The sequence below is a fragment of the Acomys minous genome (assembly GCF_964271855.1).
Source record: "Acomys minous genome assembly, chromosome: 7".
NCBI classification, from domain to species: domain Eukaryota; kingdom Metazoa; phylum Chordata; class Mammalia; order Rodentia; family Muridae; genus Acomys; species Acomys minous.
Genome location: NC_140488.1, coordinates 77,076,826 through 77,095,402, shown reverse-complemented (window position 1 = coordinate 77,095,402; position 18,577 = coordinate 77,076,826). Strand labels below are relative to the sequence as shown.

Genomic DNA, 18,577 nt, shown 5'->3' with positions numbered 1-18,577 from the left:
TCACCCTTCCAGAACAGTGGCTTTCAACCTTCCTAATGCTGTGACCCTTTAATACAGCTCCTCATGTTGTGGCTACCTCCAACCATGAAATTATTTATGTTGCTACTTTATAACTGTAATTTTGCTACTGCTATGAATCACAATGTAAATATCTGATATGCAGGATATCTCAAATGTGACCCCTGTGAAAGGCTCATTCAAACCCCAGAGGGGTCACACCCCACAGGATGAGAACGGCTGCTCTAGATCCTTAATTTCATTCCTACCACCATCTCCTCTGATATATTCTTTAAAAAGCAAAAGCCTATAGAGTACCAGTATTCAGGAGGCTAAAGCCAGATGATTACTGTGAGTTAAAAGACAGCATCAGAGCCGGGCTGTGGTTGTGCATGCCTTGAATCCCAGCACTTGGGAGGCAGAGGCAGAGGCAGAGGCAGAGGCGGGTGGATCTCCATGAGTTCGAGGCCAGCCTGGACTACAGAGGGAGTTCCAGGACAGCCAGAGCTGTTATACAGAGAAACTCTGTCTCAAAAAACCAACAACAACAACAACAACAAAAGACAGCATCAGTTACATAGTGAGTTGGGCTAAGTTAAGACATTGTTCCAAAAAGTATTAAATAGAATTGAAAGCAGCCTAATGAGAAGTAGCATTTTCCCCATTCTGTCACACGGCATATGTAATATATTTCCTGAATTAGTAAAATTAAGAGTCTATTGGTTGGGGAGGAGGTTGCAAGAGTGGGAGGCAGGGATGAGGTGCCTGGGTGATGAGTGGTGTTGGCGTGCATGATGTAACATTCACAAAGAACCAATACAAAATCTAAAAGCTACATATTCTATTCAGCAGCACATGGAAGCTTGTACAAAATAGATCATGTGCTGGGCCATAAAACAAACTTAACAAATACAAAAGAATTGAAATAACTCCATTTATCCTATCCTTCCACTGTTCAATAAAACTCGAAATCAGGAGAGAGAGAGAGAGAGAGAGAGAGAGAGAGAGAGAGAGAGAGAGAGAGAGAGAGAGAGATTGAGATTGAGATTATATTGTTCTTTACTTAAATTCCACATTCTACCATTTGACTATACTTATGCCTAGCCAAGACCTTCCCAGTAGTCTAGATCACAGAAATCTTGACTATCCCATTGTACTTAAGCAATTCAATGGGCCCTTCTAAATATATTACCACAAAAGACACTAAGGTTGAATTCAAGAGAGTCCTCTTTCAAGTTGCGCAATCCTAAGTGGGCTCTTCAAAAGTCCTCAGTTTCTATCTATGAAATTGGAGAGGTTTATACTAGATCAGAAGTTCTCAAAGTATTACTGCTCCTAGACAATGTGTAGACAACTACTAGGATTGATCACAGTGTAGATCTAACATCTAGGAACACAAGAAAAATAGCAACGCCCAGAAAAATCACTAGGAGAACACATCTTGCTCAATACCAAGAGCATATTACTTTTGCTCCCCCAATAAAAAAAAACTGAACAAAATACTTAAGATCTCATCAAGCTCTAAAAATTTGTGTCATAAACAAATAAAAAGAAAATACTGTTTTCTTTTGTCTTATTCTACACAGTGAGGGCTAGAGGTGTGACTCAGTGGTAGAAGATGTACAAAGTTCTAGGTATGAAATAAAAAGCATCATTAAATCCAATAAATGAACAGAAGACAATTAAAAAAAGAATTATGTACTTTATTACTTAAAATGCCTGCTTAAGAAAATCTCTTTCTTACCCAGGTATAGTTACACAAACTTTTAATCCTAGCAGAGGCAGATGGATCTCTGAGTTCTAGGCCAGCATGGTCTACAGAGTGAGACAGTCAGGGCTACACAGAGAAGCTCTGTCTCAAAAGATGGGAGAGAGAGGGGGGGGAGGGAGGGAGGGAGGGGGAAAAAGAAAATCTCTAATAAACTTCTACACTTTGAGACTAAGAATTGATCTGAGAACTTTACTATCCCCCCCTTTCTCTCTCTCTCTCTTCTCTCTCTCTCTCTCTCTCTTCTCTCTCTCTCTCTCTCACACACACACACACACACACACACACACTCAGAGAGAGAGAGAGAGAGAGAGAGAGAGAGAGAGAGAGAACTTTTGCAACTGCAACCAGATGTTTCTTAATAACTATTCATTTAAAAGTCCACACAAAAGAGTAAATTCCACTAGACTCTGTTGTTCACGTTTGAAATCCAAGAAAAACTGAGTTGGGAGCACATAAGAAAAGGTTGGGGAGATGTAGAACTGTCCCTTCTCCACACCCCACTATAAGAACATGTGTGGTTGTTCATCAGCTTCATCCCAGGAGGCAAAAGGGTGGGGTTGAGGAAACTTTGCTTCATCATTTCATTTACTAATTTTAATGCCTGCTCTGAAATTCCCCCTACAAATCTCAGTGTGAACTGTTTCAGAAATTAAAAACAATGAGGTCTTTGTTTCTACTATTTGTCAAATTGAAGGTAAATCAGTCAGAATGAAGAATCTACTTCCAAGGAGTTAACTACAAAATTCAATGCAGAAGCAATAAACTTCCTGATACGAGCGCGCAGAGAAAACATCCATGTCTATGGGAAATAACAGCATCTACATAGAGTCTTTAAGAATATGGCTTTAAGGAAAAACGGTTTTACTGATTTTTCTGGGCACAAATATTGATAACACTATCCAAAACCATTGCTAACCAAAGCTAACATTAACCCCTTCCTGAAACTGAGAGGCTACAGTGAATAAACCAATTCCTTTTAAGGATGTGTTGCAAAAGCCAGTCATTTTATGGCAGTAACGGCAGGCTTCTGTGGCCAGCCCCATTTTGGCAGCAGTCTCCCAGAATATAGCCTAAAGTTCCAGAAATTTAAAAATCCTGAGTCTGCACTAGTAGCTGTTGCCAGTGGCCTCACTGGGCTGTTATCCAAACTCTAGGGTCTAATATTTCAAAAGAAGGCCAAACCCAATATTGCACAACCTTCTTTATTGTTCAGCAGTGTTTTATTTCTAATAATCTTTTGCTACCAGAAAATTCTCATATATGCCAGGGGAACTAATATCCATATTTGGCTCGGACGAAGCCTTTATTTTCCCTACCACCCACCAGCTGACTTCTTCCAGGTAACATTTCTACACTGTTATTAACTTTCATCAATCTACCTAACCTTTGTGAAAATCCACTAGTATAAGGTGGGTAAATATAACCAAGCATATTATATACAAATAAGAAAATGTCACTATCAGGCATACTGCTTTATGTAATTAACATGTTAATAAAGAAGTAAAGATATTTCATAAATTGAGTAAGAAGAGAAAAGCTTCTTGATTCCATCTGGCACTTTAAAAGAGTAGAATACAAGATAAAGTGACTATGCTGGGAGTGAGGTGCAGAGTGCTCCCCAGATGAGAACAAAGTACTTAAAATGGATCTTGAATAAGAAGCAAAGTTTCCTGACTTAGGAAGTACATGAAGGTGCTGGGGATATGATAGAGGGCTTCACTAAGGCCAACAATGGCCTGGGTTGGATCCTCAGAGCCACATAAGGCAGAAATGATAGCCCAGGCATATGATCCCAGCACCCAGAAAGTGGCATCAAGCGAAGCAACCGCTCAAGTTCAACCACAGCTACAGAGCTAGTTTGAGGCCAGCCAAGGCTGCAGAGTAGACACAAACCTGCCCAGGGCTCCATAATATGACACTTTGGAATTAGGGATTATGGGGTATAGCTCATTGATGCAATACTTACCTAACATGGCCAAGGCCCTGGCAACACAAAAATTAATGATAAATTTTAACATTTAATATACTTGCAGATAACAGTAGTATAAGAGGATGAATCTTCACTGTCAATATCCCTAGATTTAAAATCACCTAGGAGACAAATGTCTGTGCAGGTGTTTCCAGAGAGGTTTAACTCAAGGGTAACTACCCATTCTCTGCCCATCCTGAGTGTGGACGATACTATGTCCTGGGCTGGGCTTTATTTTTAAGAAAGAAAGGGAGATGAGCAGGCACCAGCATTCATCTCTGTTTCCTGACTATGGATGCAATGTGACCAGTTTCCTGCTGCTCCTACGGCCCCACAGCTAAGAATTTCTCTTGGCAATATGCCTCCTCTGCCAGAATGGATTTTTAAAAACATTTTATTTATTTATTTATGTATATGAGTGCCGTATCTACATATACACCTGAATGCCAGAAGAAGGCATTAGAAGGTACAGATGGCTGTGAGCCACCATGTGGTTTCTGGGAATTGAACTCAGGACCTCTGGAAGAGCAGACAATGCTCTTAGCCTCTGAGCCATCTCTCTCCAGCCCGCCAGGATGGACTTTACCCTCCAATTGCGAACCCAAATAAACTCTTCTTGGTTTGTTTTCTCAAGTGTTTTGTGACAGAAACAAGAAAATTAATGCAAGAGAGTTGAGTGCACTTTGAGAGGGAAGTGAAGAGACTCATCCATCACAATGCATGTGTTGTTTGATCAGATTGATCTTCAAGATAATAAGCTAGGCAACACAGGCGACTGTGCCACAAGAAGCAGGCGTGCTGTCATACAACGCGTTGTGTGCCTTAGAAGTCTTAGGCAGGAGGATTGTTAGACCTGCCCTGGGTGGGGGGTAGGGGCGGGAGCACGCCGGCAGTGGAGTACTAAAGAAACAAAAGAGAGGCCAGGTAATTTAGAAATCTGCTTGCAAATTCACTTGGGAGATTTTTTTAAAACAGCATAGATTCCTGGCCCGACCCCAGAAGTCCTGAATCTAACATCTCAGGATGAAAGTCATGAATTCCTGTTTTAAAGCGATTGACTCCAAAAGCAACACAAGTTCATAGGAACAACTCAAAGGACGTGTTTATAATATAGTCTCTCCCTACTTTCCGGCAACAGCAACGCCCACTACCCATACCACCTTGCCTCCGGTCCCATTGTTCCAAAGAGGCCAAGGGATGTGTGTTCACTACATCATTTCCAAATTTCACAGGTAACAAAAATTGTCTGGGAACAAAATGAAAGGGGAAAAATGAAGAGGTAACAGGAGGAGACATGGCTCAGTGGTTAACAATGCCGGCTGTTCTTGCAAAGGACCTGTATTAGATTCCCAGCAACCACATGGAGGTGGTGCTGGTGTTAATTTACCAGTATGATCTAATAACGTTTATTATTACGCCTATAACTATTATTACGGCAGTATTTTCTAACCCGCTAGCAATCAATCAAGACACAGATGCCTGTTATATTTTAAAATAGCCTTAGTTAACCTGGGGCAGGGCAGACATTAATCCCCTAAACTACTTCCCATAGTGGGGCAGGCTTGGGATCCCTGCCCCAATCCCATGCCATCTGCTTCTAATAACTTCTATCAAGCTACCTCCCATCGATAATCCCAAATACTTGCTAATGTTCTTCATCTGGGCCAAATCTCCATCCATGCCGGCCATATGCTTCTCTTCCATCTAACCCATGGCAGCCTTCTTCTATCTTCTCCAAACTCTCTTCTTCCCAGGATTCTCTCTGTCTCCCCACGCCAAGGAACCTTAGCCATGCCTATCTCATTTGCCCTGCCCAGGTGTGATGGCCTTTTATTAATTAGCATCAAAATACATCAGACCATCCCCCACCTGTGACTCCAGTTTGAGAAGATAAAATGCCCTCTTCTGGCACACATGGAGGCAAAACACTCATTTGCATCAAAGAAAATAAATAAATCTTTGAAAAAAATCCATGGATGATATCATTCTCAATAGAGAACATTTGAACATTTTGGCCCTTAAGATTAGCAGTAAGACCAGGATGCTCACCTTTGCCTATTCCACATATACAGAGTTTTAGCCAGAGCAATTAAGAAATGAAAAGAAACTTGAAAATCATCTGTGTCCACAAAATAACAATCTCTTATTTTTAAAAGAAATCTCTGAGGATTCTATACTAGAAAATGTCACAGCTAATAAACTCAGCAAAACTGCAAGATCCTTCTTTCTCACATACTCTGGTGCCTCACCTTTGACCATGTCCCCTGGAGGGGAAGACCTGGTGGCACTCAGAGGAAGGACAGCAGGTTACCAAGAAGAGACTTGATACCCTATGAACATATACAGGGGGAGGTAATCCCCCTCAGGAACAGTCATAGGGGAGGGGAGTAAGGGGAAAATGGGAGGGAGGGAAGAATGGGAGGATACAAGGGATGGGATAACCATTGAGATGTAACAAGAATAAATTAATAAAGGAGAAAAAAAGAAAAAAAAAAGAAAATAATTTCACTCACTACAGCATTAAACAAAAACAAGTAAATTTAAAGTGGGAGATGTAAAAACACATTTAAGAAGAAGCACAAAACACTGTTTTAAGAAATTAAAGACAGCCTGGTGTGGTGGTGCACACCATTATTCCTAGAACTCAGGGAGGCAAAGGCAGACCTGGTCTACAAAGCAAGTCCAGGACAGCCAGGGCTACACAGAGAAACCCTGTGTCGAAAAAAAAAAATTCAAAGCATGTCATGGATTAGAAGTAATGTTGTAGGAGGGCAACACCCAACCTAGACTCGAGGCAAGCCCTAAGTGCTTTTCTCAGAAATAGAAAAAGTTCTAAACTTCACATGTAATCTCAAGAGGCCCTAAATAAACAGAACAACCTTAAAAAATAGAACAACACTGAAGGAATCACACATCTGATTTCAAAACTTACTAAACTGCTATGCTAATCAGAACAATGTGGTACTGGCATAATGACAGACATAAACAAATGGAACAAACCACAGAGTATGGGTAATTAATTTTCAACAAATATCCCAAGATCGTTCTATGGGGAAAGGGCAATCTTCCCAAAATGCAGTACTGGAAAAAAAACTGGCCATCTCCATACCAAAGAATGAAGCTGAAACCTTACCATATGCAAAAATTGTAATAATTCAAATGGTTCAAAGGAGCTGGCTGCAGAGCTCACTGGTAGAGCATTTGCCTGGCATGTGTGAAACTCTGCATTTGATCTTCAGTACTGCTGAAAGAAAAATGATCAAAGTTATAAGAGCTAAAACTGTAACATTTTGGGAGGGGACAAGGCAGAGGTGTCACATATGCCCAGCAGATCGTTGTAGTGTAGCTATTTCCTTCATGTGCGACATGACCATAAGCCATCATAAAGGCAGAGGTACTGTGGTGACCTCCAAAATACACTGGTCTATAATCATGACAATGAAATAAGGAGAAGAATGTAGCTAAATCTAAGGCCCTGGTAAGGAAAATTAACATTTTCTCCTAGAAGGAGAGCATGGTGAGGTACTAGACACTTCCCTGAAAATCTGGTCACTACTCTTTACTGACCTCAGCTCCAGTGGTCTTGGAGAGAATAAAAGAGTTGGATAGAAATACCTTTGAGTTACTCAGATTCTTGCAAACAACCCCTCACACATGTTCCTGGGAGTAACCTGAATAAAGCACATTGATTCACCAAGCCGGGCGTGGCTGTAACCTTTGGTCTGTTTGTTGGGAACACAGCAAAAGAAATGTATTCTTAGTGTTAGCATTTCATTTTCAGACTCCATTTAATCATAGGGAGAAACTAAGTTCAAGGTCCCAAGCCATAGGGGATCTGGGGACTTTCCTATAGCTGAACAGCATCTGTTGTAAGGAAACATTTGTCTGAGTCCAGCCATCTCAGGGACAACTTGTAAGGAGACAGTTGCCTGAGTCCAGACAACTCACGAACAATTTCTCCATCTTGCTGACAGAGTCAAACTAAGTTCATGTTCCCAGGCCCAGGAACTACTCCTATCCTGATTTATAGAAACTCCTTGCTCAACCCTTTATGTCAAAATATGATTGGACAATGCTACAACCCACCCTACTTCTCCTAGCTCTACAGTTTCATCCTTTAAATATGCTGTACAATGTCCTTTCAGGGTCGTAGTTCAGTTCTCAAGTCTGTTTTCTGCAGCCCTGATTGATCAGTAGTGGCTTGATTGCAATAAATGTTTGTCATCTGTATTGACCTGGTGTTTAAGTTGGCTTTAAGTGGACCCCACAACATGATGGTGCTCCTGGCCTGGAGTGAACAAACATTTCTTTACAAATCCTCATGAAAATCATCAAACAGTACAGGAATGAATGAGGCAAGGTAAAAACACAGGAAAAGTTTGAGGGGGGGAGAAATAGCCACTCATTTAGGAGCCGCATCAAAGCCCAGCACCAGCAGAGAAGCAAGCGTTCCAACACAGAGGCCAGGGGATGAGAGTCAGTTAGTAGAGCACTTCTGTAGCATTTAAGAAGCCTTAGGTTTGACCATCAGCACTGCATAAACTGGGTGTGGTGACGGCAAGGATCCAGACTTACTGGAGTGTAGGTCCCTAAAACCTAAGGGAACTCTTTATGCTGGTAGTGACAGTGCTGGACTGGATCTTCCACTGCACCACCACTGACAAAGCATTCTACCACTGACTTACACTCTTAGCAACATTTATTATCCCTGTTGATGATAGATGCCCAATTATGTTTTCCCCAGCCCAAGTGAGGTCATCAGCTCTGCTTATTTTCCAAGTTGTCTCTCAGTGTTCATTTCCACAGTGGCTGGAATCAGTCACTATGGTACCATTGCTACAATTTAATAGTATAAAAATTGTTTTCAGAGCTGTGACTGGAGTTCAATGATAAAGTTCTTGCCCAGCCTGCACAAGGCCCTGGACTTAGTCCCCAGAAGTACACATATATATATGAACAAATATATTTTTTGTTTGGTTTTGTGATAGCTCTGGTTGTCCTGGACTCACTTTGTAGACCAGGCTAGCCTTGATCCTCCTGTCTCTGCCTCCCAAGTGCTGGGATGAAAGGTGTGTGCCACTATGCCCAGCTGAACAAATGCATTTAAATGGAAAGTACTCATAAATTAAATGATATCTGAGAATTGTTTCAAAATAATCCAAACCCAAGGGGAAGGTACTAGGCAATCGATATCAATAAAGCAAGCTGAACAGAAATTAGTTAATTGTTGACAGTGGATATGAGTACACACAGGTTAATTTTAGTCTTCTCTGATTTTTAACATACTCAAAATTTCCCAACCTAATGGCAAAGGCAGCTGGGCTTATCGTGGAAAACTATGAGGATGGGGCAACTACTTTCCTGAAGAAGACAACAGTGTGAGAGGTCATGGAGTATTTCTGAAAGCTGTGTGCTGAGTGCTTTGATTTGGAGCACTTCACCTACAGGCTGTATCAAATGAATTAAAAGGGGAAAATAGTAATGAACTGCTGTTTTTTGAGATAAAAGTAACCAGGGTTTGAAAAGCAGCAGGAGGCAAGTGGGCAAGAGAAAAATAGAGATAATTGTGAAAACAAAACAAAACAAAAAAAAAAAAAACACTGCTGAAGGGAAAACTACCAGATGTGGCCTTGTACTGCATATGAGATGTCAGGGCAAAAGACAGGAAGGAAGTCGGGAGAGACAGAAGAGGGGAGGATAAATGGACCGGCCGTCTTTTAAGTTTCATGTCCGGCTAGCCATACCAGAAACCAAAATAAGGAAGTCAGTGGGATGGGAGAAAAATGCTTAGCTGGGTTTTTGCTCAAAGCACAGAAAAGAAAACGACTAAATGCCAGAATGGATGCAACAATTAAAACCCAAGTGTAAATAAACCCTGTCACATATCTTCTGTAGAAAGGCTTTGTGGCCTGTTCTCGTCAAACAGCCCAGCAAGACTCACATGTGGTACTGCATATGACACAGTGCATGTTCATCACAAAAAGAACTAGACATAAGCCTGGGGATGTACTCAGAAGCATGCTGGCAAAGTGCCAACCGATTTCATTCATTTTCATAATAAGAAGAGTCAAGATGGATTCCACACAGGACCAGGGGGAGCTTTGCCACTGGTAACTGAACGCCAACACCATATATGCTTTTTCTCTGAGATAAAGAAACAATACCGGATAACTGTAAATCACAGAATGCCTATGAAAGAATTGTAATTGTACAGGAGCATCCAAAGCAGCCTGCCTAGAAAGAACCACAGAAGCCAACACTAAATGATAGGCCATGAGGTGAGAAGATGATGGAAGAAATGAAAGCTAAAGATGCACTGCCTGCTGCCAAGCATTGCTGTGTGCTCTGGGGGAAAGGAAGCCAACTCCTCAACGTTTCAGGCTCACAGACTTGAGCAGTCTAGTTAGGAACCTATGTGCTGAGGAGTTTGTTTTGGACGTCTTCAGACCACAAGCCTCAGATTCCAGATAGAGAACCCGTGAGCGACAGAGAATCAAGCGGTAAGGCAATCTTTAATGAGGGAAGAAGAGAGGCACATGAAAAACTCAAGTTAAACACTCCCAAATAGGGCTCAGGATAGGGAGGTTCTGAGACAAAAAAAACAAAACTGCCATGTAAGAGTGGCAACATAGCGGTTGTAATACATGCCTGAAATTGTAATCCTATCAGTCAGGAGACAAACAAACGCAGAAGGATTTCTGTAAAACTGAGGATAGCTTGGACTATGGAATAAATTGCTATTTGAAAAAAACAAATGAAAATCAGGGGGACACAACTCCCAGAAAGAAGCATTCTTAAAGAAGTGTAGTGTTTATTAGAGCTGAATGTGGCAGCCCTTTTAAAAGCAAGAGTTTCCCTCCAGAGCAGCAACGTCTTACACCCATATGAGCATGCTTTCTTTTCAAAGAGGTCGATGTTGAACTGGTCATCCATTTCCAGTCTGCAGAAATCTTTCCAATCTGCAGTGATCCAGGCTCAGGGGAGCACCTTACTCACTAACTGACTCAAGAGGAACCATGCCTTTCAACTTAAAATAAATAGATCAAGTTGGGTGGGGCTGCAGCAAGGCCATCCTCTCAGGGCCTAGAACGTGGGCAAAAGTGTCATTACTTTAAGATCAGCTTGGGCTTACATTTGTAAAACCTTATCACAAATCTAAATAAATAAACATGTTTCTAAAGAGTTTCCTATCACAGATGCACTGCTGTGGAAACTCACAGAGCGGTGCCAACTGGCTCCTTCTTGTGTGCCTTGTGTGTGACCCTGGGCTCAGCAGAACAAGTCAAAGGAGCAATGATTAATCCCAGGAGGCAGCCTTCGGAATTCTAAAGCTCTGGGTAGTGCATGTTACACACTGCTTGGTGGGCCAGGAGTGGCCTGAGCAAATGGATCAGCTGTACCACCAAGGTACAAGGAAAATGCTTATGTGCCCCCCCAGAACTTCACTTTTCACCAGTTTCCTTGAGCCTAGCATTGCACACAAGGCACACATGGCAAAACTCCCAGTTGGCACCACTCTGTGAGTTTCCACAGCAGTTTGTGATAGGGAAGACTGTTATCATTAAGATTTTGTACAGGCGCTGGAGAGATGGCTCAGTGGTTAAGAGTGCCGCCTGCTCTTCCAGAGGTCCTGAGTTCAATTCCCAGCAACCACATGGTGGCTCACAACCATCTATAATGTAATCTGATACCCTCTTCTGCAGAAAAAGCACTCATATGCAATAAATAAAATAAATAAATCTTAAAAAAAAAAAAAAAAAGATTTTGTACAGATAAAGAAGCCAAATGACTTACTTATACAAGTAACAGAATACCGATTTCAAATAATTGCCAAGAGGTGTCAAAATGGTGCAGTGATTATGGAAAACAGTATCATGTTGACTTAAAATTTTTAAATATAACTATTAGCTAATACATATTAGGCAATGAAATTTGAACCCAAACTTCAGAGGGGTATTCACATATCCCAGTTCACTGCAGTATTAATCCATTCACACTAGCTAAAAGGCAGAAAACAACTCAAATGTCCACAAGCCAATAAACAAAACGTGGCACATACATGAAAGGCTATATGCAACCTTTAAATTGAATGACATTTTCACATGCACTATAACGTGAATGGGCTTTGAAGACTTTATGCTAAGCAGAATACACCAGTCACAAAAGGGCAAATATTGTATCATTCTACTCACATAAAGTAAATAAAATAGTAAAAACAATATAAATGGAAAGCAGAAAGAAACTTACAAAGGCCTGAGGGGGAGAGATTACTAGTATTAGGAGGGACAGCGGTTCAGATGCAAACGCTGTGGGGACTGACTATATTTATGCTACTGAACTGTACGCTTAACACTACTTGAATTGTCACAGTAAGAAATTTACCATCATTAAAAGGCAACTGGTGGGACTAGAAAGAGAGCTCAGTGGTGACGACTGTGTGCTGCTCTTGTAGAGGACCTCAGTTAAATTTCAAGTACCCGCACTGAGTGGCTCACAACCACCTGTAACTCCAGTTCTAGAGAATGAATTTTTTCTGACCTTCACAAGCATCAGCTCTCATACATGCACAAATGTAGGTGCACACAGACACACATACACACACACACACTTAAAAGTAAAATAAAATGAATTGGTATGAGATGCAAACATAGTCATAGAGTTGATACACACTACATAAATATACATAAATATACAGTGTTACATAAATATACAGTGTTACATAAATATACAGCACTTATTTGTCCATCATCCCATGTGAAATGTTTTTCTCCTGTGTTGGCCATCGGTGTCCCTTGAGATAGTCACCTGACATTTTTTCACTTAAATTAACATGGTAAAATGGGAATCAAAGGTGATGATGTCTATATGGCCTCGCTGCTTCCAGAATTGTTCCAAAATACAAGGAAGAATGACGATACCCATATTGAAGACCTGGAGAAAAGCAAGGCTTTGGAGCAGCGGTTTCTCAACCTATGGGTGGCAACCCCTTTGGGTGTCTCATATCGGATAGCCTGTATATCAGATATTTACATTATAATTCATAACAGTAGCAAAATTACAGTTATAAAGTAGCAACAAAAATAATTTTTATGGCTGGGGGGGGGTCACCACAACATGAGGAACTGTGTTAAAGGGTCACAGCATTAGGAAGGTCGAGAACCTCTGCTTTATACTAGAAAGATCTATTGTAGATTTAAATCCATTTCCTTTTACTGACATCAATCTATTTATTGTTCCTTGACCCTGTCACAAGCCTCACTATTTCCATTTATAAATGGGGGCAAAAATACTTTATCTCATCGTAGAAATGATAATGACACAAAAGCTACAGGAAAGACCTATCACATGTCTGGATCTCAAAGGCTGATGGTTTATTTCTCTGATACAATGCTTGCCTAGAATGTACTAGGCCCTCGGTTCAATTCCCAGCACTGAAAATGAAAGATACACATAGATGTAGTCGTGAAAATGTCATGCTTGGTGACATAACCAAAGGTCAGAATCAAGTATTAATCTCCAAATGACATTAAAAATTTGGCAAAACAGCGCCTTGTCCATGACCTCTTACACATAAATTAGGTATAAGAATATAAAACTATCTAATGGCAAAAACAGTAACAAGACTTTGGTAATCTACTAGTCAACTAAGTATTAATAGTGCCCGCCTCTGCTCCAGAATTATCAGGTAATAATTTAGGCTAATTTCCAATTTAAATAAACATGTTATGCCTTTCAACACTGAAAATGTTGTAACTCAACTGCTGAAGTAGATCAGTTACATTTAAGAACTTCCTGCCTCCCTTCTTAGACTGCTGACGGTGACTCAGTTCCAATATTCTGATGTCATCAACCATCTCAGGCCATTGTGCAATGGTCAGCTACATAGTACTACTGACCCCTACATAAAATGGCTCTAAAGGTCCAGGTTTTGCAGATTTTTTTTTTCCGAGACAGGGTTTCTCTGTGTAGCCTTGGCTGTCCTGGGCTTGCACTGTAGACCAGGCTGGCCTCGAACTCACAGCGATCAGCTTGCCTCTGCCTCCCGAATGCTGCGATTAAAGGTGTGCGCCATCATGCCTGGCTGTCTTTGCAGATGTTAAGTCAGCTTTTATGCACAGATACTTGCAGGTTCCTTTCCTGTTTCAGGCTTGTTTTGTTTTGCTTTGCTTTCAAGTGCCACTTCCTTCTCTTATCAAATTGTTTCTAGTTTCTTCTTCATATCTAGTTTCTGCTTCTAAAGGCTTGTTGGTTGTTCTCCTGAGACGGCATCTCAATATGTAACCCACACCAGCCTCCAACTCATGACCCTTTCCCTAGGCTTCCCCAATGCCAGAATTGCTGGCAATCAAGCTAGCTGCTTCTAAATCTCTCAGAAGTAGAAATCACATTCATCAGGTATTTATTAAGAGCCAATAGACTTAGGACATCATCATCTCCCTGGGAGAATGCCTAGGACCACTTTAGCTATTTAGAAATGTTTTGAGAAACCAACTTCAAAATTCTCCATTATTATCCTCTATGGTAAGATTTAGAAGTCTTTCTTTCTTTCTTTCTTTCTTTCTTTCTTTTTTAAACTGAGGATCAAATCAAGGACCTTCCTGCTCAAACTATGGCACCAGCCAAGGACAATACGGGAAGTAAACTTCGAACCCCTACCCAGATCTAGCCAAGGGATAGGTCATTCTCCACATTTGAGTGGTGAGTGGGGTCTGACTTTCACACGAACTCTGATGCCTCACATTTGGCCATGTCCCCTGGATGGGGAGACCTGGTGGCACTCAGAGGAAGGATAGCAGGCTACCAAGAAGAGACTTGATACCCTATGAGCATATACAGGGGGAGGAGGTCCCCCTCAGTAACAGTCATAGGGGAAGGGAGTAAGCGGGAGGGAGGGAGGAATGGGAGGATACAAGGGATGGGCTAACAATTTAGATGTAATACGAATAAATTAATAAAATATTTAAAAAAACAAATCAAGGACCTTGTCCATGCTAGACACTCTACCACTCAACTACATTACCAGCCGAATGTATAATAGCCTTCCCATCATATAGCAAATACAGCAGGAAGAGCACATTTCTTAGGCAGACTAAATTAGCTATTCAAACTGGCAACTAATCCACGACTTATAAATAAGATGAAATTAAGCCAGGGAAACAATTATTTGAGACCTACTACAGTTTTAAAATCTCAGCTATGATTTTCCACAGGCACATAACAATTAAAAAATAACTTTTGCTTTTGCTTTGTAGATGGTGTCTCATACATTTAGACTGGCCTCAACATCACTATGTAGTCAAGGATGACCTTGAGCTCCAGATCCCTCTGCCTCCACAAGTGCTGGAATTACAGGAATATGCCACCACTCCAGACTTACCAACTTTAAAATCTTTTATTATCTTGTTAGATTCTCAGAAAGATTCTTTGTTTCAGAGACAAAATCTCACTGTGCAATTCAGAACGGCCTGAAACTCAATCTCTCTGCCTCTCTCTCTCTCTCTCTGCCTGTCTGTTTCTGTCTCTCTCTCTGCCTGTGTCTGTCTCTTTCTGCCTATGTCTCTCTCTGCCTGTCTCTCTCTCTTCCTGTCTGTTTCTGTCTCTCTCTGCCTGTCTCTCTCTCTCTCTGTCTGTCTCTGCCTGTCTCTCTCTGTCTCTTTCCGCCTGTCCCTCCCCACCCCCCTCTGGTGCTGGGATTGCAGGCATGTACTACCATACCATCATTGCTGCCATGGCCACTCCTGTTGCTTCATCATCATTATTTGTTGCTGCTGCTGCTTCATTATTATGGTGCTTGAGCTGGTGTATGTGTGCGCGCGCGCGTGTGTGTGTGTGTGTGTGTGTGTGTGTGTGTGTGTGTGTGTGTGTGTTAGACAATGTCTCAAGTCTGCACCCTAAGCTGTCTTGGAGCTGTGTGTGTGTGTGTGTGTGTGTGTGTGTGTGTGTGTGTTAGACAATGTCTCAAGTCTGCACCCTAAGCTGTCTTGGAATTCAGGATGTTCTTCCTGCCTCAGCTTCCCAGCTTCCCAGGTGCTGAGATTCCAGGCATGTACTACCACACCTAGTTCAAGGAAAGTGTTCTTGATCTAATTTCAAGTAAGGAAAACAGGAGCTGTAAAGGGTGAGTTGTACTTAAGGTCCCCTGGCTAGCAGAGATCTGGATGTTCTCTCTGCTGAGCCACAGCCTCGCCCTAGATGTCTCCATGTAGGCAACACAGTATTCCCTGAGAACATTTGGATTGTCTGCAACCCAGGAAAGAAAGAGATAGGGACTGATTCCAAAAACTAGACGTGCAGCAAAATGACAACCATCACTAGGTAGAGTATTATAAACTTTATAGACATGACAGCAATGCTCTGAGGCCACTGAAGGTATTGCTGGAGGACAAAAACAACAACAACAACAACAACAGATACACATGGGGCTGGAGACATGACTCAGCAGGTTCATTTCCCAGCACCCACGTGGCAGCTCACACCTATCTGCAACTCCAGTTCCAGGAGATCTGACACCCTCACACAGATAGAAACGCAGGCAAAACATCAAATCCTTACGAAAAACAAAAAATGATTAAATTCTTTTTAAAACACAGATCCACCAGAAGGAGAGTGTGAAAATGAACTGAAAAAAAAAAGACTCTTTCGCATAAAAACGTAAGGACTAAAGACTGAAAACAGAAATGCTTAAAACCATACAAGGTTAAGTGGAAATGAGGTCACTTCTTTTAGCCAGTGAAAACCAACAAAACTTGAAGAAATATCTTCTTTAAGTTTCAAATAAGTGTTTTTTAAAATACATGTAAGCATGTTGGACCTGGGGAGACAGCTCAGTCAGGAAAGTTCTTACTACACAAATGGTCCGATGTTTGGATCCCTGGCAGTGAGGAACAAAGATTGGTTTGCTTGTTTTAGTATGTACAAGGACCTAGGTTCAATTCCTGCACCTAAAAGGAGTTGGGAAGGCACAATAACACGTGCCTATAATTTTAGCATAGGGAACACAAAAACAAAAGGAACTCTGGGACCTGCTGGCCAACAGTCTGAATCAGTCAGCTCCAAGTTCAGTGAGAGACCCTGTCTCAAAACATAATGTGGGGAACATAAGGTGGCATCAATCTCTGGCCTCCACACACACGCACGCGTGCACACACACACACACACACAGATACACATGCATGCATACCACATACAAAATTTAAAAAGCAAAAATAACAATAAAAAATTAAGCAATGCCATAATTTCATGAAGCCAATATAGGGAACTCTTTACTCCATGTTAATTCAGTTAGAATTATAAATAAATTTAAGACGGGCTTAGAAAAAACTAATATGAGATCAGGACATAAAGAAATGAGGACTTCTTCATATCTTACCACTGTGGAAATTAATATCACTCTTTTCCATAAAGTATTTCTTTAGGGGAGATTCGTGACAAGGTTTCTCTGTATAGCTACAAATTACTTTTTTGTTTGTTTGTTTGTTTTGTTTTTTGTTTTTTGAGACAAGGTTTCACTATGTATCCCTGGCTGCCTTAGACTCACTTTGTAGACCAGGCTGCCCTCGAACTCACAGCGATCCGCCTGCCTCTGTCTCCCAAGTGCTGGGATTAAAGGTACCCGCCACCACGCCCAGCTTATAAATTATTTCTTAATATCATTGTCCAATACAGAAATGTCTGGCTAAATGGATCTTCAGTCTCTATCAAAGTCACATTTCCAAGGCTTTATGAGATCATTTACATATGTTATATGAATTCTGTAGAAACTGTTAAAATTATGCACCAAGTTCTTCCAAAAAGTTAGAATAGAATTACTGTATTAGACAGCAGTTGGAATTCTGAGGTATGCCTTAGTACATTTATGCTACTATACCAAAGACAACAAACACGGGAGTTTATTTTAATTTTTTGGGCCATGCCTATTAGCACATGCTTGAGATCTAATAATGCAGAAAGTAGAGTCAAGAGGATGGGGAGTTCAAGGCCAACCTTGACTAACATAGCACTCATCTCAAAATAGTTATATTTTCTAAGAAATCAATTTCTTACAATTCTAGACACCGACAAAAAAAAAAAATCCAGACATGCGACAGTTGTAGTGGTTTACACCTAGAGTCCCAACACTTTGAAACCTAAGACAAGCAGTTTGCCATGACTTCATGGACAGCATGGGCTACATAGTAATTTTTAAGCCAGCCTGGGTTAAAGGTAGGACCCTGTCTCAAAAAACCCAAACAAAAAATTCTAGACTCTCCCCACGAGTGGTGGTACACACCTTTAATGACAGCACTCGGGAGGCAGAGGCAGGTGAATCACTGTGAGTTCGAGGCCAGCCTGGTCTACAAAGTGAGCCCAAGACAGCCAAGGCTACACAGTGAAACCTTATCTCAAAAAAACTGGAAAAAAATCTAGACTCTGGGAAGTAAAACTGCTGGTACTGGAGTGGTGTCTGGCTCTACTTTGAGGACAGCATCTTTAAGCCTGCATCCTCCAGAAGGACAGAATGCTCTGTCCTCATGCTGCAGAAAGCACAAGGGAAAGGGAGAGACATTGCCCATCAAGAACCTTATGGCCTGAATGCCTCCCCAAAGGCCGTACCTCTCAGTACCATTGCTTTGAAAAGTTAAGTATCCACCATATGAATTTTAAGGTACATATTCATACCACAGCAGGGCAAATACCCAAAATAAATGATGGAGACATTTGCACATCCATGCTCTCACAGCAGCATTTTTTTTTCTCGTGAGTGAAGAATTACAATTTTGTATGTGCACACAATTCAGCCTTCAAAAGGAACAAAAATCTAACACAGGTTACAATATCATTGTGAAAGAAAGAAGGAAGGA

The 18,577-nt window shown here is 41.2% G+C and overlaps 1 protein-coding gene across 4 annotated transcripts in view; it reads right to left on the bottom strand.

Annotated features, from left to right (window-relative positions):
- OPHN1 (oligophrenin 1) overlaps nucleotides 1–18,577 on the bottom strand; it is a gene marked incomplete at its 3' end in the record, with an annotated part of 303,761 nt that overhangs the window by 258,024 nt on the left and 27,160 nt on the right. The gene's annotated exons all lie outside the window — the stretch shown is intronic.